Raw genomic sequence first — 22964 nt, 5'->3', positions numbered from 1 at the left:
TGGAAGGCCATGGATCAATATGGATCGAGCTGTGCCATTCACATTGCATCAGATGGTCAAGTTCAAACACGACATGCAAGAGATTATTGTTCACGGAGAAGACGAGTCATCCATTTATAAAGACCCGTTAATCCCGTGCATTGAGGCCAAGGAAGGGTGTGAGTCCATTGTCTATCAAGCTTTCGAAGTGGTTTCTATGGACCATGTTGAGGAAGGAAAGCCTATTCTGCATCATCGTCTTTCTGCCACATCTATAATGGTGGCTGCAGTTATGTTGAGACAAGGTTGTGAGCTAGAAAAAGGCTTGGGGGCATCATTGCAAGGAATTTCGGAGCCTATTTCTCCGTTCAATAACCAAGGTAATTTCGGCTTAGGCTTTAGGCCAACAAAAGCATACAAAAATAAAGCCGAACACCGCAAAAAGCATGGATGGGTCTTGCAACAATCTATCCCTCACATTTTCTACACTTTTGTCAAGCCACGACTCCAAGAGGGTCAAAATTCCTCGGTGCATGCAAACATTGATGAAATTTGCCATGGCCTCAACCAGATGTTTTCTGAAGTGAATATGATCAGGGTGGTGAAAGCACTAGTCGTGCCGATATGCAACTAATTGACCCAGACACCATGCTCACCAACTGGGAAGCAACTCCTCTCCCCACAAGGAAGAAGTCTTGGTAGTTTGCTTTTGTAGCTTTTTTTGTATTTTAAGTTACTTACAGGGTTGTAATCCAAACATCTAAGTGTGATTGTTTTGTTTTGATGTTAACCCTTCTATCCTTTCGAATTCAACGAAATGTAGTTCAATTTCGTATTAAGTTTTGTACCTTTTCCTTTACCTAATTCCTGTCATTTTATTTCCATTTCAGTTTTTTAATGCCAGCTTTAATAACATGACAAACATGAGGAATTCACGCCCAGATCATAAAAAGTTGTCTAATATCGAAATAATGCATCAAGAGATTGAATATGATAAAGATGAGGTTGTTAATGAAATAAAAAAGAGAGTTGGAACAATTTGAAAACAAGCCTAAGCCCAACCTCAATGAAACTGAGCCAATTAATATCGGAAGTCATGAAGAAGTTAGAGAAACGAAGATAAGCATTCACACTGAACAGAAAACCAGAGATGCCTTGATTCAACTTTTATTTGAATACAAAGATATGTTTGCTTGGTCTTACGATGATATGCCAGTCTTAAATGCTGATCTAGTGGTTCATAAGCTTCCTACGTATCTTGATTTTCCACCAGTCCAACAAAAGCAACGAAAATTTAAAACGGGCATGAGTGATAAAATCAAAGAGGAAATAATGAAGCAATTGAGCGCCAATATGGTCAGAGCGGTCTGATACACCACCTAGATGGCAAATGTTGTGCATGTACCAAAGAAGGATGGAAAGACCAAAGTTTGTGTTGACTACAGACCTGAATAAAGCAAGTCCAAAGGATAATTTTCCTTTACCGAACATCCATATTCTTGTAGATAATTGCGCAAAACATGAGATACAATCCTTCGTGGATTGCTATTCTAGGTACCACCAGATTCTAATGGATGAGGACGATGCAGAAAAGACATCTTTCACCACTCCATGGGGTACTTATTGCTACAGGGTCATGCCATTCGGTTTGAAGAATGCAGGGGCAACTTACATAAGGGCCATGACCACCATTTTTCACGACATGATGCACAAAGAGATTGAAGTATATGTCGATGATGTCATCATAAAATGAAAGACACAAGCTGATCACGTGAGCGATTTGAAAAAGTTCTTCGAACGGCTTTGAAAATATGACCTTAAGCTTAATCCATCCAAGTGTGCATTTGGGGTTCCATCTGGGAAACTCCTCGGTTTTATAATCTGTTGGAGAGGCATCGAACTGGATCCATCTAAGATAAAGTCCATTCGAGATCTGCCACCCCCAAAGAACAAAAAGGAAGTCATGAGTTTGCTCGGGAGGTTGAACTACATCAGTAGGTTCATTGCTCAGCTCACAACCACGTGCGAGCCCATCCTTAAGTTGCTAAAAAAGGATGTCGCTATCAAGTGGACGGACGATTGCCATAAAGCTTTTGACAGGATCAAAGATTATCTGTCAAAACCCCCTGTACTGGTCCCGCTTGAACCTGGTAGGCCTTTATTTTTATATCTATCGGTAACGGATAATTCCTTTGGATGCGTTCTATGGCAACATGATGCAAAATGCAAAAAGGAACAGGCGATCTATTATTTGAGCAAGAAGTTCACCAATTATAAGGTTAAGTACACCCTTTTAGAGATGACATGTTATGCTTTGACTTGGGTCGCTCAGAAGCTGAGACATTATCTTTTGGCTTACACTACTTACCTCATATCCAGAATGGATCCTTTGAAGTACATCTTCCAAAAGCCAATGCCTACTAGCAGGCTCGCAAAATGGCAAATACTGCTCACAGAGTTCGACATCGTATATGTCACTCGCACTGCGATAAAAGCACAGGCTTTGGCAAATCATTTAGCAAGAGAATCTAGTTGATGATGAGTACAGGCCACTTAGCACATACTTCCCAGACGAAGAGGTCAACTCAATAGAGGAAGTAGTTCCAGACGATCACCCTGTATGGAAAATGTATTTTGATGGAGCTGTCAATATCAAAGGAGTTGGGATTGAGGAAATCCTTATCTCACCTATTGGACATCATTACCCTGCAACAGCCCAACTTCGGTTCGTCTGTACTAATAATACAACAGAATACGAAGCTTATATCATGGGTTTGAAAATGGCCATCGATCTGGATGTGCATGAACTATTGGTTATAGGAGATTCTGACTTGATTATCCGGCAAGCCCAAGGCAAATGGGAGACTCGAGACATCAAGCTTATACCGTACAGACAATGTGTGTAAGACTTGAGTAAAAGATTCAAATCTGTCGAGTTCAGGTACATTCCCAGGTTTCACAACGAGCTAGTCAATGCCTTGGCTACTTTAGCCTCGATGCTCCCTTATCCAGGCAACACTCATATTGATCCACTAGAAATCCAAGTTCGGAATCAACACGGTTACTACAATACAATTGAGACAGAACTAGATGGTGAACCATGGTATCATGACATAAAACGATTCCTAAAAACAAGAGAATATCCAGAGCATGCCAATGGAGATCAAAAAGAACTATAAGGCCATTCGCCAGTGGTTTCTTCCTGAATGGGGAAATTTTGTACAAGAGGACCCCAGATTTAAACTTGTTGAGATGTATAGATTCCGCAGAAGCGGAGCGGATCATGAATAAAGTGCATTCGGGGGTATGCGGACCTAACATGAATGGATATGTTTTGGCAAAAAAGATTCTGCGTGCAGGATATTATTGGCTTACTATGGAGAGAGATTGCTTCAGATTTGTTCGCAAGTGTCAACAATTCCAGATTCATGGTGACCTGATTCACTCGCCTCCTTCGGAGTTGCATCCCATGTCCTCTCCTTGTCCTTTCGTCGCTTGAGGAATGGATGTTATTGGGACAATCGAGCCGAAGGCTTCAAATGGGCATAGATTCATTTTGGTTGCAATTGATTACTTCACCAAGTGGGCGGAGGCCGTCACTTTCAAAGCAATCACCAAGAAAGCAGTGGTAGACTTCGTTCATTCCAACATCAACTGTCGCTTTGGTATCCCAAAGACCATTATCACTGACAATGCAGCCAATCTAAATAGTCATTTGATAAAGGAGGTATGCGAACAATTTAAAATCATGCATCGCTATTCTACCCCTTATCGGCCAAAAGCCAATGGAGCTGTTAAAGCGGCAAACAAGAACATCAAGAAGATTCTTAGGAAGATGATTCAAGGTTCCATGCAATGGCATGAAAAGTTGCCTTTTGCTCTTTTGGGATACCGCATGACTGTTCGCACATCTGTTGGTGCAACTCCGTATCTACTTGTATATGGAATTGAAGCTGTAATACCCGCTGAAGTCGAAATTCCCTCTTTCCGAATTATTGTAGAATCAGAGATTGAAGACACTAAGTGGGTCAAGACTCGATTAGAATAACTTATGTTGATTGATGAAAAAAGGCTAGCAGTAGTGTGTTTCGGCCAGTTATACCAGCAACGAATGGCATGTGCTTACAATAAGAAAGTGCGCCCAAGGCAGTTTGAGGTAGGTCAGCTGGTTTTGAAACGCATCCTTTTGCACCAGGTAGAAGCTAAAGGAAAGTTCGCCCCGAAATGGCAAGGACCCTACATCATCAAGAAATTGTTACCAAAAGGGGCCTTGCACTTGGTAGATGAAGAAGGACAGGTACTAGACATGGCTATTAACGTAGATGCAGTCAAAAGATATTATGTCTGATATATACCCACTGTAGAATTTTCACACATCGATTTTCTTAGATTGAAGTGACGAAGGCTATCATTTGCTTACTGTTCCAAATAGGTTTCACCCTTCTGTTAATCCTTTTGATCCGTATTTGTCTTTCTTGTTTCTCACTTTTCGAAACTTGTGTACTTATAAAAAAAAAAGACAAAAAAACTCTAAGTCCTCGAACTACGTCCGACCTGATTCCGAAAGGATATGTAGGCAGCTGATCGCAACCTACTTCGCACTACTAAAAAGCAGAAAGAGAGGGTCGCAATAGCTTTTACCCGATTTGTGGGTCGGGATCGATTTCCGCATGGAGCTAGGAATGGAGTCGAGTATCTATTTAGAGTGAAATTGTGTATTTGTACCAAATATCACTTCCAATCATTTTTGGTTTTTCTCTAACAAACTACTATTATCAACTACTAATTATAAATGTAACTAGATTATGTTAAACGAGAATTGCTAAAAGTTGTATCTAATGGATAAAAAGGCATTAGGGTAGTGACTTTCACCTAGGTGGCTAATTAACGGGTAATTGCTCTAAGGCACAATTGACATGATTGGAGAAATATGCTATAACCGCTGCACGATTTTACCCACTCTCACACCTCTCGGTAGAGAGAGTGATTTTTCCCAATTGACTTTCTCAAGACCAAATGGGTAGGCAAATTTGCTCAAGCAACTAGGGTTCAAGTCGGGTAATTACTCTCTCGAGGTTTAACCCTTTAATCGGGACTATCAATTCTCTTGAGTCCATTCCAATTCCTTGTTGGGTCAATTTTAGAGACTTAGGCTCTCTTTCTCAAGAAGAGCCAAGTCAACTTAGCATAAACCAGTATTTGCAACCACCAATTCATAAATTAAACCACAAAATTGACCCAAATAACAAACACCCATAGTCAATCTAGCCCTAAATCACAATACCCATCAATTACCCACACTAGGGTTGAGACACAACCCTAGCTAATGGGTTTAGCTACTCATGCTTGAAGAGAAGAACAGAGAAATAGATAAAGATAAAGGCATATTAATTAAACACTAAAGTAAATACAGAGATTCTATCGTTAAAACTAAGTTAAAATGCCCAAAATGGCTACAGATGGTCTTCTCACGAGCGCAACTCAGTTCAGAAAATAGCTGATACCCTAAAAATGGAAAAAGGTTCTATTTATACTAAGCTAGAAAAATCGGACAAAAATGCCCCTGCGGGGCCAGTGCGGACCACACAAAATGGTGTGCGGCTGCACTAGGCTTTTGACTCTGAAAAATCAACACTCTAAACCTAGGCTCCGCGGGTTGCACAGAATGGAATGCGGCCGCGAAGGAGTCTCGCGCGGTCTGCACAAACACGACTGCGGACCGCATAGGCTTGAACCATGGCACTTGACATCTCTTTGAAGTTTGCTTCCGCGGGCCGCATAAAATGGTAGTGCGGCCGTGGTGTCTTCAGTACGGACCGTACAATATGTACTGCGGCCGCACTGCTTTGATGCCTTCAAATCCAGCTCTTTGAATCTCCCTAGTGCGGACCGCACAAAGTGTAGTGCGGGCGCACTAGGCCTATATATTTCCTGAGTTGTCTTGTCTTTGGTACTTGTGCAGGTTTCACTCTTTTTGAGCCGATCTTTGACGTCTCGTCACTTTGTTGATCAAACCTGCAATCAAACACAATTTATGAGCCTTTCGGGACTATTTTGTAAAAAATTATAATCAAAGTGTAAGCAAGAAGGAGCATGAAACACGTCAAAATCTCTAGTTATCAACTCCCCCAAACATAAGATTTTACTTGTCCTCAAGCAAATAAAATAAGACCCGCCCCTTAAGGGAAAATCCAAGAATTTTTAGCTATCCTAAAGTAACCTCAACTAGCATCAATTGAGACTAACAATTGCCCTCAATACAATTGAATCATTAACAACATTTAACCTTTGAAAAACCATGGATCAAGTGTGATACAAGAGCATCAAGAGTTGACTCATTACATCAAAGAACTCTCTCAATTACTTTGGTCATTGTGGAACCCAAACTCATACATCCTCAACTCTCCCTAAGTAAACCTCACCTTTTAGAATATTGGCACACAAACCGAGGTTAATGGAAATTCACTCATATCTCTCAAGAAAAGGTCACAAGTCTGACTCTAAGTACCATATGCTTGCCTCTCATGTGAGTATCCACTAATGTAAGCATCATTCAACTAAAGATCATATAGGGCTTTTGTGGAGTCATTGTGAAGGCTTTTGGTTCAGGGCAGGGAATCTTTTGATCTAAGTGGGTTCCATCTTCCCTTAAGCACTTCTTTTGATTCATTCAGCATACATTCTCTTGACTCTTTGAGTCATCTCATCTCTTTCTAAGGGGTTAGAGGGATACATTGTCACTCTTTCTTATGCAATTCAAACTGTTTCTCCTTTTTCAACTTTCCACACCTTTCATTCTTTTGCTTTTCTTGAATCCCTTTTTATTCTTTTTCACATTGAACATTCTTTTTTTCTTTTGCTTTTCTTTCTTTTTCATTGCCTTTCCTTTTCTTCAATTTTGTGCATTTTACCACTTTGTTGTCACCCTCGTATCTCCCCCCAAACTTATACTTTTGTCATGTGCTCAAGGAAAGATCGGGTGCGAAGAGAGTGTATCTTTTAGAACGGGTATAGGCTTGTCTCATGGTTCTTGAAAGAAAAAGGTCTAAGGCTCAAAAGGGTTAACTAGGGATCATATCATTGGTAGGCTATGGAATTTTTCAAGCTATTATTTGGATCAATGAGGGCCTATAATCACGTTTCAAGTCAAAATTCACTTAGGATTTCGCCTCAACAAATATTTGGGGCAAGTTCTAGACCAATGGCTCGGGACTTGGATTTGCAATTCAATTACTCACCACACAAGCTAAAGGATTGCTAAAGACATAGAGTCGGGGCCCCACAATGACCTTAGATACGATTTGAGCATACAATGGTCCCGAAAAACCACTTGATGATTATCGGTCAACACAAGAGTCTCAAGGTCACGACTTTCACCATCCTAACACAACATTTTGTCTTTGACCAAGGGATCAAAGGCAAATGTGCTAGGCCCAAGTGAAGTTTTGCTTGAGGTATCCTTAACTATAAACTACTAAAAACAAAACGGACTCAAATCCTTAAGAAGGTTGTCACGCAATTTATTACTGGGAAGAGCCACCCGGTTCACACAACACTCCACCTTTGGAATGAACCGTGGCATTAAGAAAACCAAAGGCTTATTGAAAACGTCCAAAACAAAACAAAAGCTACGAACATAAATAAGAAGCTAAAAACGAAATTTTTTTGCGAAAATAGAACGAATATATATAATAGGGGATTTGAATATACAACGGGGATGAATATATACAATGATGTAACTTTATATACAGACCCAAAGAAAGATGAAAAATGCAATAAAAGTAACTAAATATCAAATTATATACAGACCAAATGTGAAAATCAAGAAAGCATAAAATGAATCAATATATACAGTCATCCAAAAATGTAGGGCGCACCCCCTTAAATAAAAGCTGGCATTGTCCCCAATGCCAACTAGTCCAAATAAGCATCAAAAAGAATAGAAAAAGGATATGAAGACTCCCTAAGTCCTGTTGGTCTGCATAAGATCATGGATGGTCCCTGGGTCTTCTGTGTGCTCGGGAACCTCAGACTGGTTCCCGGTGTCCTGCTGCTCAGCTGCTGGGACCTGGGCCTGGACCTGGACAGGCTCTGGATCTGGTATACCTTATGGTTGACTAGAGGAAGTCTCTACTGGGTCCGCCAACTGGAGGATAGCATCATCGGCTATAGGAATCATCCTCTTCCTCTTCGGAGGTCGCTGTGACTGCTCCGGTTGTGGCTCAGCTGCTGGAACTGGGTCCTCAAACAATAGGTCTAAAGGTAGTTGATCTGCCTTCATCTTGTCAACATCCACCCGCAGCTCCTTTACGGACTCCTTGGAGGCCCGTGTCTTTCACAGCTTCTTATGCTCCTTAGCAAGCTCCTTGAGAGCCTTGCTATGCAAATCAACTGCCTTTGCCAATGCATCCTAGGTAGTGAGGATTTTCTTTTGGTTCTCAAGAATCTCTTTCAAAGCATCCTCAATGGATTGTGGGACCTGTGTTGGCTGAGGTGATGATTGAGCTGCAATAGTGGTGGTCAAGGTGGAAAACTTGGATAAAGCAGTATACATCCAGTTGTTGATACTCTGAAGCGTCTGACTCGTTCGGTGGGCAGTGATAGGATGGGCCCGGGAAGATGGGATCTTCGGGCCTGCTGATGTGGAAGGGCCAGGAGGAATGGCTGAAGATGTGGAAGGTCTGGGAGGCATCTCAGCAGAAGTGGAGGCAGGCTCAGCGGGGGCCTCTACCGCAACTGGCTCTTCAGATTGGCCAGTTGGGGCAGAAGTAGGAGCTTTGTAGTTTTTATCCTTGGGGTTGTCATTCCCCTTCACGCTATACTAGGAGAACAGGGATGTCGCCTTGACCTTGATGTCATATGGCCTCTTGTCCACCCCCAAGTCCCGAAAGTACATAGTGAGGGTGCTGGGGAAAGGATAGTTCCAGTCATGTTCGGCACTCACTATAGAAATGATTCGGGACATCACATTCCCCACGTTGATGGGGTACCCTGCCATAATGGAAGCAACCAAAACAGCCTGGTGGAGAGAAAGAGTCTGGTCATGGGTAGTAGGATCTAACCGGCTGCACACAAATATCTCCTAGCCCCTCGCCTCAAAGTTTAGGGTCCTCCGTAGTATTTTGACCCCAACAGTCAACCACTCCGGAATGGTACCTGGGATTGCCAAGTACTGAGCTAACCATGGACGGACCTCATCGCCCATCTCCAGCTTTGCCATATAAAGAGACTCATCTTCCTCATTGAAACCCAGGTATTCGTTGAGCGACTTCCCGTCAAACAACTCCTTGAGGTTTTGAACCTTAGTCACTTTGGAACCTTTTACGATGTGGGCTACATTACAATAGAACTCTTTGACCAAGTGTTCATTGGCATCCACGCAGTCATCTAAGAAGTGCTCCCAACCCACTCTCGTTCTGAACTGTCCATGCACGTCAGGGTTGTGGGGTAAAAGATCTTTGTCAATGAAACAACGCTCTGGTATCAATTTTCTCACCGGCCATCACTCCCTAAACTTGTGGTACGCCACCTGGCTCACAAACCTATCCTCCCAAACATCGGGCTTTCTAGTTCGGGCAATGCCTCCAACCTGAGGCTCACCACCCTCAACTACCTCTTCAACCCCTTACATTTCCTCCTCACTTTCGTCTGCACCCTCCCCAGATAATGAAGCTATGGGGGAGGTGGATGAGTGTTATCTGTCAATCTGAAACTTGAGTGGAAATATGTTGGTACTAAGCCTGAAGAAATATCTTGGGAGGGCACATACTCACTCCCCGACTGATCAGAGGCTCTATCAGCTGCCTTAATTGCCTTTCTCATCTTCTTTATGTTTTGACGAGCCTAGGGAGTGAGTTTAACCAATATCTGTTTCCCTCCCCGGGAGGAATCACCTCTGCCGGGTTGTTTGGAGCCTTTTCCTCTTTGTTTAACCATTATCTGCAAACACAATCATCTTACATTGTTAGTAACAAAAAAAGCAGTGAACAACATTTATGCAGAAAGGATTGCAGACATAATTGAAAAGTTGCAGCCAGGTTGCAGAAACAGCCCAGTGCGGACTGCACAAAATGGAGTGTGGCCGCACATGGACCACCGCGGACCGCAAAATAATGATCGCGGTCCACACAGGGATGGGGTTCAGACTACCCTTCCTCTAAATTTGACCAGTGCGGCCCGCACAAAATGGTTTCGCAGCTGCACTGGGCCAGTGTGGACCACACAATATGTAGTGCGGCCACACTAACCAAGAGTAATCTTTCTGAAGTTTGTCAACGTGGTCCGCACAAAGTGGTACTGCGGACCGCACTAGGTCATCATGGACCGCACAAAAGTGACCGTGGTCCGCACAGGGTGCCCAGCGGTGGCACTGAGTTAGGGTTCTTAGATTTTTCTTTTAAGTTCAACTTTTGCTAATTTATGTCCCTACATATTTACCTAGTCTATAAAACTCATTAAGTTCTCATGAATCAGCATTACAACCAATCTAACCCAGCTAGCGAACTAATTACGGGAGGAACAAGGATTATAAGCTAAGAAAAATTGGAAATAAAATGAAATTGACAGAATTGAAACAAGAAAATGGAAAATTATGTTACTAGTTGTTAGATGAAGTGAGGACTGACCAATGTAAGTAGTTAATTACAAGAAGAAAGGAATATGAACAGTGCTTTATGCTTTTGAGAGTTAAAATTGCGAAAAGAGTAAAGGGGGTCCCCAGTGTCTATTTATAGAAAAGCTCCTGGGGCCCAGTCTCACCTACCAGTGCGAACCACATAAAATGGATCGCGGTTTACACTAACTGTTATGATAAAGCTTGGCCCAGTATCCCACTACGGTCCGTACAAAATAGACCGCGGCCGCAGTGGTCCACCGCGGACCGTACAAAGTATATTGCGGCCGCAGTGGCAAACTTCAGAGAGGTATCATTTTGGCCTTCACTAGTGCGGACCGCACAAAGTGTAGTGCGGCCGCACTGGCAACTTCAGAGACTGAACATTTTCTTCACTATGTCTTGCACTGCATCAACATACTCCCTACAACATCTCACAATCAGTTAGCCTAACAATCAATCCTATACTACAAAGAAAGTCAAAGAAAACAAGAAGTAAAACACATGGGTTGCCTCCCAAGAAGCTCCTAATTTAATGTCGCGGCACGACGCGTGTTACCACCACATCACTTGAGATGAAGGAGCGCCACCACGTGGCTGTCATCAAACTTTCCAAGATAATGCTTTACCTGGTGCCCATTAACTCTAAAGACTTCACCATTTTCGTTTTTCAAATCAAGAGCACCAAAAGGGGTCACAAACACAACTTCAAACGGTCCACTCCATTTGGATTTGAGCTTTCCCGGAAACAGACGTAACCGGGAGTTGAACAAGAGAACCAAATCACCTATGTTGAACTCCTTTCCACGAACATATTTGTCATGAAGGTACTTCATCTTGTCCTTATACAAGGACGAACTGGAGTAGGCATGGAATCTAAATTCATCGAGTTCATTGAGTTGTTCAACACGAAGATTAGCTGCAACATCCCATTCAAGATTCAACTTCCTCAAAGCCCATATGGCCTTGTGCTCTAACTCAACCGGAAGATGGCATGCTTTCCCAAACACCAACCGATACGGAGGCATCCCAATCGGAGTTTTGTAAGCAGTCTGATAAGCCCATAGAGCGTCATCCAACTTTTTCGACCAATTGGTCCTATTTGCATTGACCGTTTTTGACAAGATACTTTTGTTTTCTCTGTTGGAGACTTCCACTTGACCACTAGCTTGAGGATGATAAAGAGTCGAAACCTTATGATTGACACCGTACTTGGAAAGCAATGTGTCGAAAGCTTTATTGCAAAAGTGAGACCCCTCATCACTAATAATCGCACGAGGAGTGCCAAACCTTGTGAAAATGCTCTTTTTAAGAAATGCAACAACACTTCGAGCTTCATTGTTAGGCAAAGCCACGGCTTCAACCCATTTTGAGACATAGTCAACCGCCACGAGAATGTAAGTATTCCTACAAGAGCTAACAAATGGACCCATGAAATCGATCCCCAAACATCAAAGATATCCACTTCAAGAATGGTATTGAGAGGTATCTCATCCCTTTTTGAAATTCCACCTGCTCTTTGGCAATCGTCACACCTCTTCACAAAATCACCCGCATCTTTGAACAAGGTGGGCCAAGAAAATCCACAACTAAGAACTTTTGAGGCGTTCATCACTCCACCATGATGGCCACCATAGGGTGAAGAATGGCAAGACTCTAAGATACTCAATTGTTCTTCCTCCGGGACACATCTACAAATCACACCATCCGTGCAAATCTTGAACAAGTATGGCTTATCCCAATAGAAATCCAAACTATCCCACTTGAGCTTCTTCCTTTGGTTAGAAGAGAGCTCATACGGGATTACTCTAGTCACAAGGTAATTGGCAACATCGGCAAACCATGGCATATCATTCATTGACACCGCAAGGAGTTGTTCGTCGGGAAATGAATTATTGATATCAAGGCCATCACAAGGCCTCCCCTCCTCCTCCAAACGGGACAAGTGGTTCGCCACTTGGTTCTCACTACCTTTCCGGTCCATAATTTCTAGATCAAACTCTTGAAGTAGTAACACCCATCGCATCAATCTTGCCTTGGAGTCTTTATTTGTCATCAAGTACCTAAGAGCGGCATGATCGGTGTGCACTATGACCTTGGCCCCCATAAGATACGGCCGAAACTTTCCATTGCAAATACTATAGCCAACAACTCTTTCTCGGTGACTGTATAGTTCTTTTGAGCCTCATTCATGGTCTTGCTTGCGTAGTACACCGAATGAAATATCTTGTTAATCCTTTGACCTAAAACAGCCCCAACCACAACATCACTTGCGTCACACATGAGCTCGAAGGGCAAGCTCCAATTTGGTACGGTAATGATCGGGGTAGTGGTCAACTTAAGCTTCAGAAGCTCGAATGCTTGAATACATCCCTCATCGAACACAAACTTTGCATCTTTTTCTAGCAACTTGCATAAGGGGTTTACCACTTTTGAAAAATCTTTTATAAACCTCCGGTAAAAACTCGCGTGCCCAAGAAAACTCCTCATCCCTTTGACAGAAATGGGGGAGAAAGCCTTGAAATCACCTCTATCTTGGCTTTGTCAACTTCAATTCCATGCTTTGAAATTTTGTGACCCAACACTATACCCTCTTCAACCATGAAATGGCATTTTCCCCAATTGAGTACGAGATTTGTGTCTTCACATCGGTCCAATACTCTATCCAAATTTCTCAAACATTCTTCAAAGGAATCACCAGCCACACTAAAATCATCCATGAAGACCTCCAATATATCTTCCACCATGTCGGTGAAAATAGCCATCATGCATCTTTAGAATGTTGCCGGAGCATTACACAATCCGAACGACATCCGAGAGAAAGCGAATGTTCCATACGGTCAAGTAAAGGTGGTCTTCTCTTGGTCCTCCGGGGAAATTAAGATTTGATTATACCCTGAGTACCCATCCAAAAAACAATAAAAAGCATGCCCCGTGAGACGATCAAGCATTTGGTCAAGGAATGGCAATGAGAAATGGTCCTTTCGGGTCACCTTATTTAGCTTCCAGTAGTCCATGCAAACCCTCCAACCTGTGACTGTCCGAGTAGGAATAAGTTCATTGTTGTCATTGGTCACCACAGTCATACCACCCTTCTTCGGTATACATTGCACCGGAGAAGTCCATGAGCTATCAGAAATGGGGTACACAACCCCAGCATCCAACCATTTGATCACTTCTTTCTTCACCACTTCTTGTATAGCCTTGTTCAATCTTCTTTGATGCTCTAAGGAAGGCTTTGCATCATCCTCCAAAATAATTTTGTGCATACAAAATACGGGGCTTATTCCCCGAATGTCAGCTAGAGTCCATCCAATTGCCCTTTTCTGCTTTACCACCAAAGTGGCCTCAACCTGCATGTTAGTAAGGCAAGAAGAAAGAATAACTGGTAAAGTAGAGTTTGAACCCAAGAATTCATACCTGAGGTGTGGGGGAAGTGGTTTCAACTCCAACACCGGTGACTCCTCAATTGATGGCTTTGTTGGTGGAGTTTTCTGGTTTTCAAGATCCAAAGACAATTTTCTAGGCTCATAAGAATAAGATCCCATCCCATGTAAGGCATTCATGCAATCCACTCTACTTGCATCCTCATTGACATCAAGATTTAATAGCACGGCCTCAAGAGGATCCTCCACGTTGATCATAGCACTGGTATCATCCACAATCAGAGCTGTGATAAGGTCTACAAATGAGCACACCTCGGTGCTATTGGGTTGCTTCATAGACTTGCAAACATGGAAAACGATATTTTCATCTCCCACTCGGAAAGTGAGCTCACCCGCTTTAACATCAACCAATGCCTTCCCAGTTGTAAGGAAAGGTCTGCCCAAGATAATAGGAACCTCATGGTCCATTTCACAATCCAAAATGACAAAGTCGGCCGGCAAAATGAATTTGTCCACCCGGACAAGCATATCATCAATAATTCCCAAAGGTCGCTTCATCGATCGATCCGCCATTTGAAGTCTCATTGAGGTTGGACTAGGTTGCCCGATACCCAATTTTTTGAAAATCGAGTAGGGCATTAAATTGATACTAGCTCCTAAGTCACATAGAGCCTTGGCAAAATCCGCACTCCCAATGGTGCAAGGAATGGTGAAAGCACCGCGATCTTCAAGCTTCAGAACCATTGAATGCACTATATCACTAACTTGGTGAGTCATCTTTATAGTTTCACAATCCATAGAATGCTTCTTTGTAACCAAGTCTTTCATGAATTTTGCATAACCCGGCATTTGTTCAAGTACCTCCACCAAAGACACATTAATAGATAATCTCTTCATCATGTCAAAGAACTTTTTAAACTAATTATCATTCTTCTACTTCGCGAGCCTTTGAGGATAAGGTGGAGATGGCATTGGCAAGAGAGCCTTGGATTTTGGCACAACCGGCTCCGGCATGTCAATTATGTGTTCCCTAAACGGGTTCACATCATTTTGGGTTTCCACCTCGACTTCTTGAATATCAATCCTCACTTCATTGTTCACATTTTCATCAACCACATCTTCAACTACCAAAGGGACTTCGTCATCTTGCAACTCAACATCATCATCCACGACTTGCTTTTGCTTAGATGCATTCACATCACCGCCTCTCCCACTTCTTGTTGTGACAGCCATAACATGATTGTTCCCACCCTTTGGGTTCACTACCATATCACTTGTAGAGCACCCTTCGGGCGAGTATTCAATGACTGAGAGATTTGGCCTAATTGCACCTCCGAGTTTCGGATAAAGGTATTGTGAGAAGCTAATTGTGCATCAGAATCCGCATTCCTCTTCATCATTTGCTCGAACATCATTTCAATTCTACCCATATCATTACCAGAAGTACTAGGACCTTGAGAAGGGAAAGGGGGTGGATTGTTCAGTTATTGTTACATTGGGGGCCTTTGAAAGCCTTGCCCCCGGTTGCCTTAGTTTCCATTGTTGTTCCACCCGCCTTGATTGTTGTTGTTGCCCCAATTGTTGTTATTTCCATTACAATTGCCTTGGTTGTTGTTTTGATTACCCCAATTGTTGTTTTGGTTGTTGTTGTTCCAATTGCCACCACCCCTTGTTGTTGATTGCCCCAATTTTCTTGGGGTCGCCATTGTTGGTTTGAAGAGTTGCCTCTATTGCCTTGATAGTTGTTGACATATTGTACCTCTTTACTTTGGTCAGCATAACCATCATTTTGACACCCATCATATTCATCAACAAATTGCTCAGAATTTCCTTGATTTTGTTGCCTCCTTTGCCTTCTCTTGTTGACAAGCATACTAATACCCTCCATGGCATTCACTTGGAGAGCATTCTGAACTTGTTGCAATTGCACCTTAGCCAATTGGTTAATAGTAGTAGTAAGCTCAGTTATCGCTTGCCCGTGGTCGTGCAATTCTTTGTGCAAATGGATAACCGTAAGGTCACCTTGAGGCACATTTGCTCTACTCTGCCATGCTGAAGAAGTGTCCGCCATTTCATCAAGTACTTCACATGCCTCATCATAAGAAAGCTTCATAAAATTTCCCTCGGCCAATTGGTTAGCAATGCATTAATTTGTAGTATTTATGCCCCGGTAGAAGGTTTATTGGATCATGGTCTCGGTCATATCATTATTTGGGCACTCCTTCACCATCGTTCTATACCGCTCCCAAATCTCATGCAAAGGTTCCATTGGCTCTTGCTTGAAGGCTAATATTTCATCTCGAAGTGCTGACATATGACTAGGAGAGAAGAATTTAGCAATAAACTTATCCGCCACTCATACCAAGTTGTGATGGAATGGTTGGGGTGTCTCTCGAGCCAGTCTAATGCCTTCCCCCGAAGTGAGAACGGGAACAGTCTCAATCTCAGCGCATCCTCGGATACATTCGTCTACTTGCTCCCCCAACATGTATCTACGAACCCCTTGAGATGTTTGTAGGCATTTTGATTTGCAGCGCCCGTGAAGTACCCACGCTGCTTAAGTAAGGTCAACATCACATTGGTTATCTGAAAGTTGCCCGCCCAGATTTGGGGTGGGACAATAGCACTTGCATAGCCCTGGTTCGGTAATACTCTAGGAGCCACTCTTGGAGGAACCGGCGGAGGGTCTGAAATATTGTCATTTGGATTAGCATTGGCATTCCGGCCTCTCCGTTGACCTTGAGGTGCAAGAGGCACCTCATCTTGATCAAGATCATCTACCTCCTCCCCCGCTATCCCCCCGCTATCACATTTCCAAGAGGGTCATTAGCGTTGTTTAAAGCCATGTTGGTACCTGAGTAATGACACAAACATGTAAGTAACAAAGAAGGAAAGAAGAACAATATACAAAACTAACTAAATAGATAGCCAAAACCGTTAGCTCCATGGCAACGACGCCAAAAAGTGATCGCAGCCTACTCCGCACTACTAAAAAGTAGGAAGAGAGGGTAGTAATAGATTTTACCCGATTTGCGGGTCGGGATCGATTTCCAGAGGGAGCTAGGAATGGAGTCGAGTATCTATTTAGAGTGGAATTATGTATGTGTTCCAAATATCACTTCCAATCATTTTTGGTTTTTCTTTAACAAACTATTATTATCAACTACTAATTATAAATGCATCTAGATTATGCTAAACGAGAATTGCTAAAAGTTGTATCTAAGGGATAAAAAGGCACTAAGGTAGTGACTTTCACCTAGGTGGCTAATTGATGGGTAATTGCTCTAAGGCACGATTGACATGATTGGAGAAATATGCTATAACCGCTGCATGATTTTACCCAATCTCACACCTCTCGATAGAGAGAGTGATTTTGCCCAATTGACTTTCTCAAGACCAAATGGGTAGGCAAATTTGCTCAAGCAACTAGGGTTCAAGTCGGGTAATTACACTCTCGAGGTTTAACCCTTTAATTGGGACTATCAATTCTCTTGAGTCCATCCCAATTCCTTGTTGGGTCAATTTTAGAGACTTAGGCTCTCTTTCTCAAGAAGAGCCAAGTCAACTTAGCACAAACCAATGTTTGCAACCACCAATTCATAAATTAAACCATAAAATTGACCCAAATAACAAACACCCATAGTCAATCTAGCCCTAAATCACAATACCCATCAATTACCCACACTAGGGTTGAGCCACAACCCTAGCTAATGGGTTTAGCTACTCATGCTTGAAGAGAAGAACAGAGAAATAGATGAAGATAAAGGCATATTAATTAAACACTAAAGTAAATACAGAGATTCTATCGTTAAAACTAAGTTAAAATGCCCAAAATGGCTACAGATGGTCTTCTCACGAGCGCAGCTCAGTTCAAAATATAGCTGATACCCTAAAAATGGAAAAAGGTTCTATTTATACTAAGCTGGAAAAACTGGACAAAAATGCCCCTGCGGAGTCAGTGCGGACCGCACAAAATGGTGTGCGGCCGCACTAGGATTTTGACTCTGAAAAATCAACTCTCTGAACCCAGGCTCCGCGGACCGTACAGAATGGAATGCGGCCGCGAAGGAGTCTCGCGCGGTCCGCACAAACACAACCGCAGACCGCATAGGCTTAAACCTTAGCACTTGACATCTCTCTGAAGTTTGCTTCCGCGGACCGCATAAAATGGTAGTGCAGTCGCGGTGTCTTCAGTGCGGACCGCACAATATGTACTACGGCCGCATTGCTTTGATGCTTTCAAATCCAGCTCTCTGAATCTCCCTAGTGTGGATCGCACAAAGTGTAGTGCGGCCGCACTAGGCCTGTTTGTCCTGAGTTGTCTTGTCTTCGGTACTTGTGCAGGTTTCAATCCTTTTGAGCCGATCTTTGACGTCTCGTCACTTTGTTGATCAAACCTGCAATTAAGCACAACTTATAAGCCTTTTGGGACTATTTTGTAAGAATTTATAATCAAAGTGTAAGCAAGAAAGAGCATGAAACACGTCAAAATCCCTAGTTATCAATAGCCTTACCCTGGGTTCGGTCCCATCAGAACAAAAATCCATATTCTCAATACTCCAAAACTGGGGCAGAAGTTTGTTTTATTTTACGGTTTTTTCTGTAAAAATGGTTCCAAAAAGTTGTAATTCAGTTCAAGGTTCATTTCGCCTTTTTACCTTTTAGGAACTTCTGATCGATGTTTTTTGAGAATGTTTGAAGTCCCCATGCCAAGGGCAGTGGGCAACCTCCCTCATGCAGTATCTTAGTCAGAAAAAAAAAGAAAAAAAATTAGAGAGTCTTATCAGTGAAAACCCACACGGGCACTATAAGGCGACAGTGAGTAGAGAAATGAGAGAGTCTTGTTAGTGAAAACCCAGATGGGCACCATAAGGCGACGATTAGTATAGAAATGAGAGAGTTTAGTTAGCGAAAACCTGCAAAGGGCGCTACATGTTCAAGATGAACATTTGCGGCGAATCTTGAGAATTAGACAGCTCAGACGGATCAGGAGTCCAGTCCAAAATGCATGTCATGATTCATTAAAGTCAGCACATACCTCCAGATAAGTCTTCATATTCCTTTCCCCGAAAGGGACACCTTTTGTTTAAGCATAGTTCTTTTTCACTTTCAATTATTATTCTATTTTTTACCTATAATTTTTCTTTGAGTCCCTTTCGGTCTAATCCTGCATCAAAATTGAAGCAAAGAAAGGGATGCAAAACTGGCTACAGTTTCCCCGTAATGTCGAGCACAATTTGGGGCATATATGGCATTGACGAAGGCACGAATCTATCTGTGATTTCATTTGATAAGGTGAGCAAAGTGTCTCAAAGAAACTGAAAAGGTCGCCTAAGCAAGACTAGCTTCATGAGAAAAGTTGATAAGCACTACGGACACAAACCGATACTTGGTGCAAGACAACTGAGTTTGATATTAAAGAAAAATAACCTTGCCTTAGAGACAAGGGTAGCGGTACCATGGGTATCTAGGTATGAAACAGTTGGGAGCAACATGGGAAAGCCAAGGTCTTCAGAAAATGATACAGAGCAGCCGAGCATCTCGGTACTACGCTGGCAGAATCGTTTCTTCGACAGCAGTGGTCGTGAATCAAACTACTCAAGGCATCAAGGCCACAAACCAACCACCACTTTGAAAACTCACAAATTTTTTTTTGTTTGAAGCAGGAACAAAGCAGTGCAGAATGGCAATTTTAAAAGAACGAATGTCACTAAACGTAAGTTCCTTAAAATCTCCATTTTATTTTATTTTCATCATGCATCACTATTGTTGAAAGCTCAATTTTTGTAGCTTAACTTAGGTAGAATCCTTTCGCCTAGGGGGATCCAGCTCATAGTTCCCAGAAGAAGTACTCTTCGCTCAGGCTGTTTTTACGTAGCTTAACTTGGGTAGAACCTTTTCGCCTAGGGGGATCCAGCTAATAGTTCTGGGTAGAAGTACTTTTCGCTCAGGTTGTTTTACATAGCATAACCCAGGTAGAACCGTTTCGCCTAGGGGGATCTAGCTCACAATTCCGGGTAGAAGACTCTTTGCTCAAGTTGTTTTTACGTAGCTTAACCCAGGTAGAACCTTTTCGCCTAGGGGGATCTAGCTCTTATTTCCGGTAGAAGCACTCTTCGCCCATCCTCATACAAAAATTCAATTCTTTTGACTCAGCTCTTTCTCAACTATCTCTCTTTTCAACCTTCTTTCCAGATGTAGGTATCGTCTTATTACGAATGAAATAGAATTTCGGAGTTTGAATTCTTATAAGTGAGCTCTATCACACGATCTAGAGTAAGAAGAAAGAAGTGACAATCCTAAATGCCATGTAGCCTCCTGCTTATAAGTGTGGTGCACGACACACCCATAAACAAGACTCTACTAGACACAGTTTGTAGACTCCCTAGGATAGAACTGCTCTGATACCACTTCTGTCATGCCCCGAACCTAGGGGCGAGACTGACACCCAGTGCCTCACCCATCCTTGCGTACTAACTTACAACTAAGGGACTCTGAACATATGATGTCATACTTTGGCCATGGGCCATATTGCAAGATAACTGCGAATGCTGACTAAATGTCAATATATAACTGGGCTGACAAGGCCATCATAACTATTACAGCTGACAAACCAACCAAATATACAAACAAGACCTGCAAGCCCAACTTATTGGGCTAATTGACAAGATGCGTCTACAAGCCTCTACTGATGGATATATTGTGATCGGAACAACTATCCGACCTACTCATAACACATATACAAGATGTATATAAGACTCTAGACCCGGAAACTCCGAAAGACTTGAAGCTTACCGATCAAGCTGAACTCGGGCAATACTTATTGAAGAGGCCTACCCGTCTGTCTGTCTAACCTGTACGTATGAAGTGCAGCACACCCAGAAAAGGGACGTCAGTACGAAATAATGTACTAAGTATATAAGACAATATACTGAAAGCTGAAACTAAACTGATAATATAATAACTGTAAGTAGCTGGAAGTCAAAGATAATCTGAAGATATGCTTACCTGCTGATACTGACTCAACTCTCTTAATATAGTAAGTAAAATAGTTGTTCGGCCCTATAAGGCTCGGTATATAACTTACCATCTGATCAGAGGTTGCCCAATAGGGGCCTGCCCATCGATTATAGCTCGATGGTAATGAAAATACTTTTAATACTGTATATATATCAACTTCTCTGCTCTCTTTACTGGAAGAAGAAAATACTCAACTGAATATGAAATCCCGATAAGGAGGATATTATAACTTACAACACTAGAAAAATATACACAATTTGCGAGACTAGCAAAATATACGTAAATTCTAGGATATGAATGTAATGACGAGATCATGCCAAATGAAAGAAGAGCTTAGCCTTAACATACCTGGAGTAGGAAAAACTACGTATAATATTCCATTGGAAATCTTCGTGGATTGAACTTAGAGACCCAAAAATTGGATTAAGCTTCGAAATTTGCTTCTACTTCAATGTTTCATCTGAGCTAAATTTGAAATGAAAGTTTAAAATGAAAGAAACGAAATTTGCTTCTGAACTTGGCGTTGAAATGCTTGAACCAAGAAAATGGACCTTCCTCTGAAGTTAGCTTGAATTGTAAAGAATGGATCATATCTTGATTTTCATTCCTAACGTTTTTTCTTGGTTTCTTGTCCAAAATGGAATGACAAGGTTTTATGTTAAATATTACTTGGATGCTTTAATTGTCCAATATTAAGACACCTAGCCATGGAATGACTTATGAGTCATTCCTTTACTTGTGGCCTTCTGCCACGTTACTTTTCTTGGGGTGGGGTGATTTTAATTTATCTACTTATTAGTTAATCGGGTAATATTTTATTACCCGGTAATTAATCTATTACCCGCATAATTTAAAAATTACCCCAATTTACTTAAAATATTACTCACTTTTCACATACCTTATACATCTTTCTACCATGGCCATGTAGTATCTTGTATAGCACTAGTCCATAAATACCGGTAATTTAGCTCAGGGCCGTGTTTTACCCCAACATGCCAAACTTCGACAAAATTCTTTTTCTTCGATATTACTTACCATGTTACCTTCACGAATTTACTCATCACTTATAATCCTTATAATCCCCAAATAATCTTTTCCTTGGACTGATGTTAATTAACTTATGACATATTCAACGTACATTACTGTGGGTGCAACATCGTCGTAACTTATTACTGCGAAGCGTAACATCACTGTAATATAATACTGCCGGGTACAACACTGTCGTAACTTAGTACTGCAACATCAATCGTAATATATTACTGCATGACGTAACACCATTGTAATATATTACTACAGAGGGTAACATCCTCGTAATATATTACTGCAGAGCATAACATTGTCGTAATATAATACCGTCGAACGTAATATTGACGTAATATTGCGGGGTGTAACATCGGAACTCCTCTCACCCCATCTGCTGCCGGAGTGATCGAAACAGCTCGAACGGATAACTCATATGGACCCTCGGATGGATCTTCCTCAATAGAAACCATGATCTCTGATGGGCCTGACTCCATAGTATAACTTATATATCTTTCTAACACCTTCGTAACCTTCTGACCCGTGCTAGCGGTTGTAGTCTTCGGAGGCATCGCTAAAAACGTAACACATCGTTATGAACATGAATGCTTATATCACACGATCTAAGATAAGAAGAGAGGATACCATCCTACATGTCCTGTAGCCTCTTGTCTATAAGTGTGGTGCACAAACACCCATAAATAAGACTTTACTAGACACGGTCTGTAGACAACCCTAGGACGAAACTACTCTGTTACCATTTTTATCAGGACCCAAACCGATGGGCTGCGATGGGTGCCCGAGTCTTATTTGTCAAACACTCCTATGCATATGTCTAAGATGTAAAACTGAACAACATCTACTGAATTACGAGAATAATGTACATGAAGGCAACCTACCCCAAAGGCATATATGCTATAGACAACTATACATCCAAAACTGAAAGC

The 22964-nt window shown here is 42.0% G+C and overlaps 1 long non-coding RNA gene across 1 annotated transcript; it reads right to left on the bottom strand.

The window, feature by feature from the left end:
- Window positions 1–17818: 17818 nt before the first annotated feature.
- Window positions 17819–21614, bottom strand: LOC142182608 (uncharacterized). Its single transcript, XR_012711425.1, has 3 exons — window positions 21346–21614; window positions 20773–20831; window positions 17819–18374 (listed from the first exon to the last, which is right to left on the bottom strand). It is a non-coding gene; the product is annotated as an uncharacterized LOC142182608 (long non-coding RNA).
- Window positions 21615–22964: the final 1350 nt, after the last annotated feature.

Source organism: Nicotiana tabacum, chromosome 7, assembly GCF_000715075.1.
Source record: "Nicotiana tabacum cultivar K326 chromosome 7, ASM71507v2, whole genome shotgun sequence".
NCBI lineage: Eukaryota > Viridiplantae > Streptophyta > Magnoliopsida > Solanales > Solanaceae > Nicotiana > Nicotiana tabacum.
This window is presented reverse-complemented; position numbering and strand designations above follow the sequence as displayed.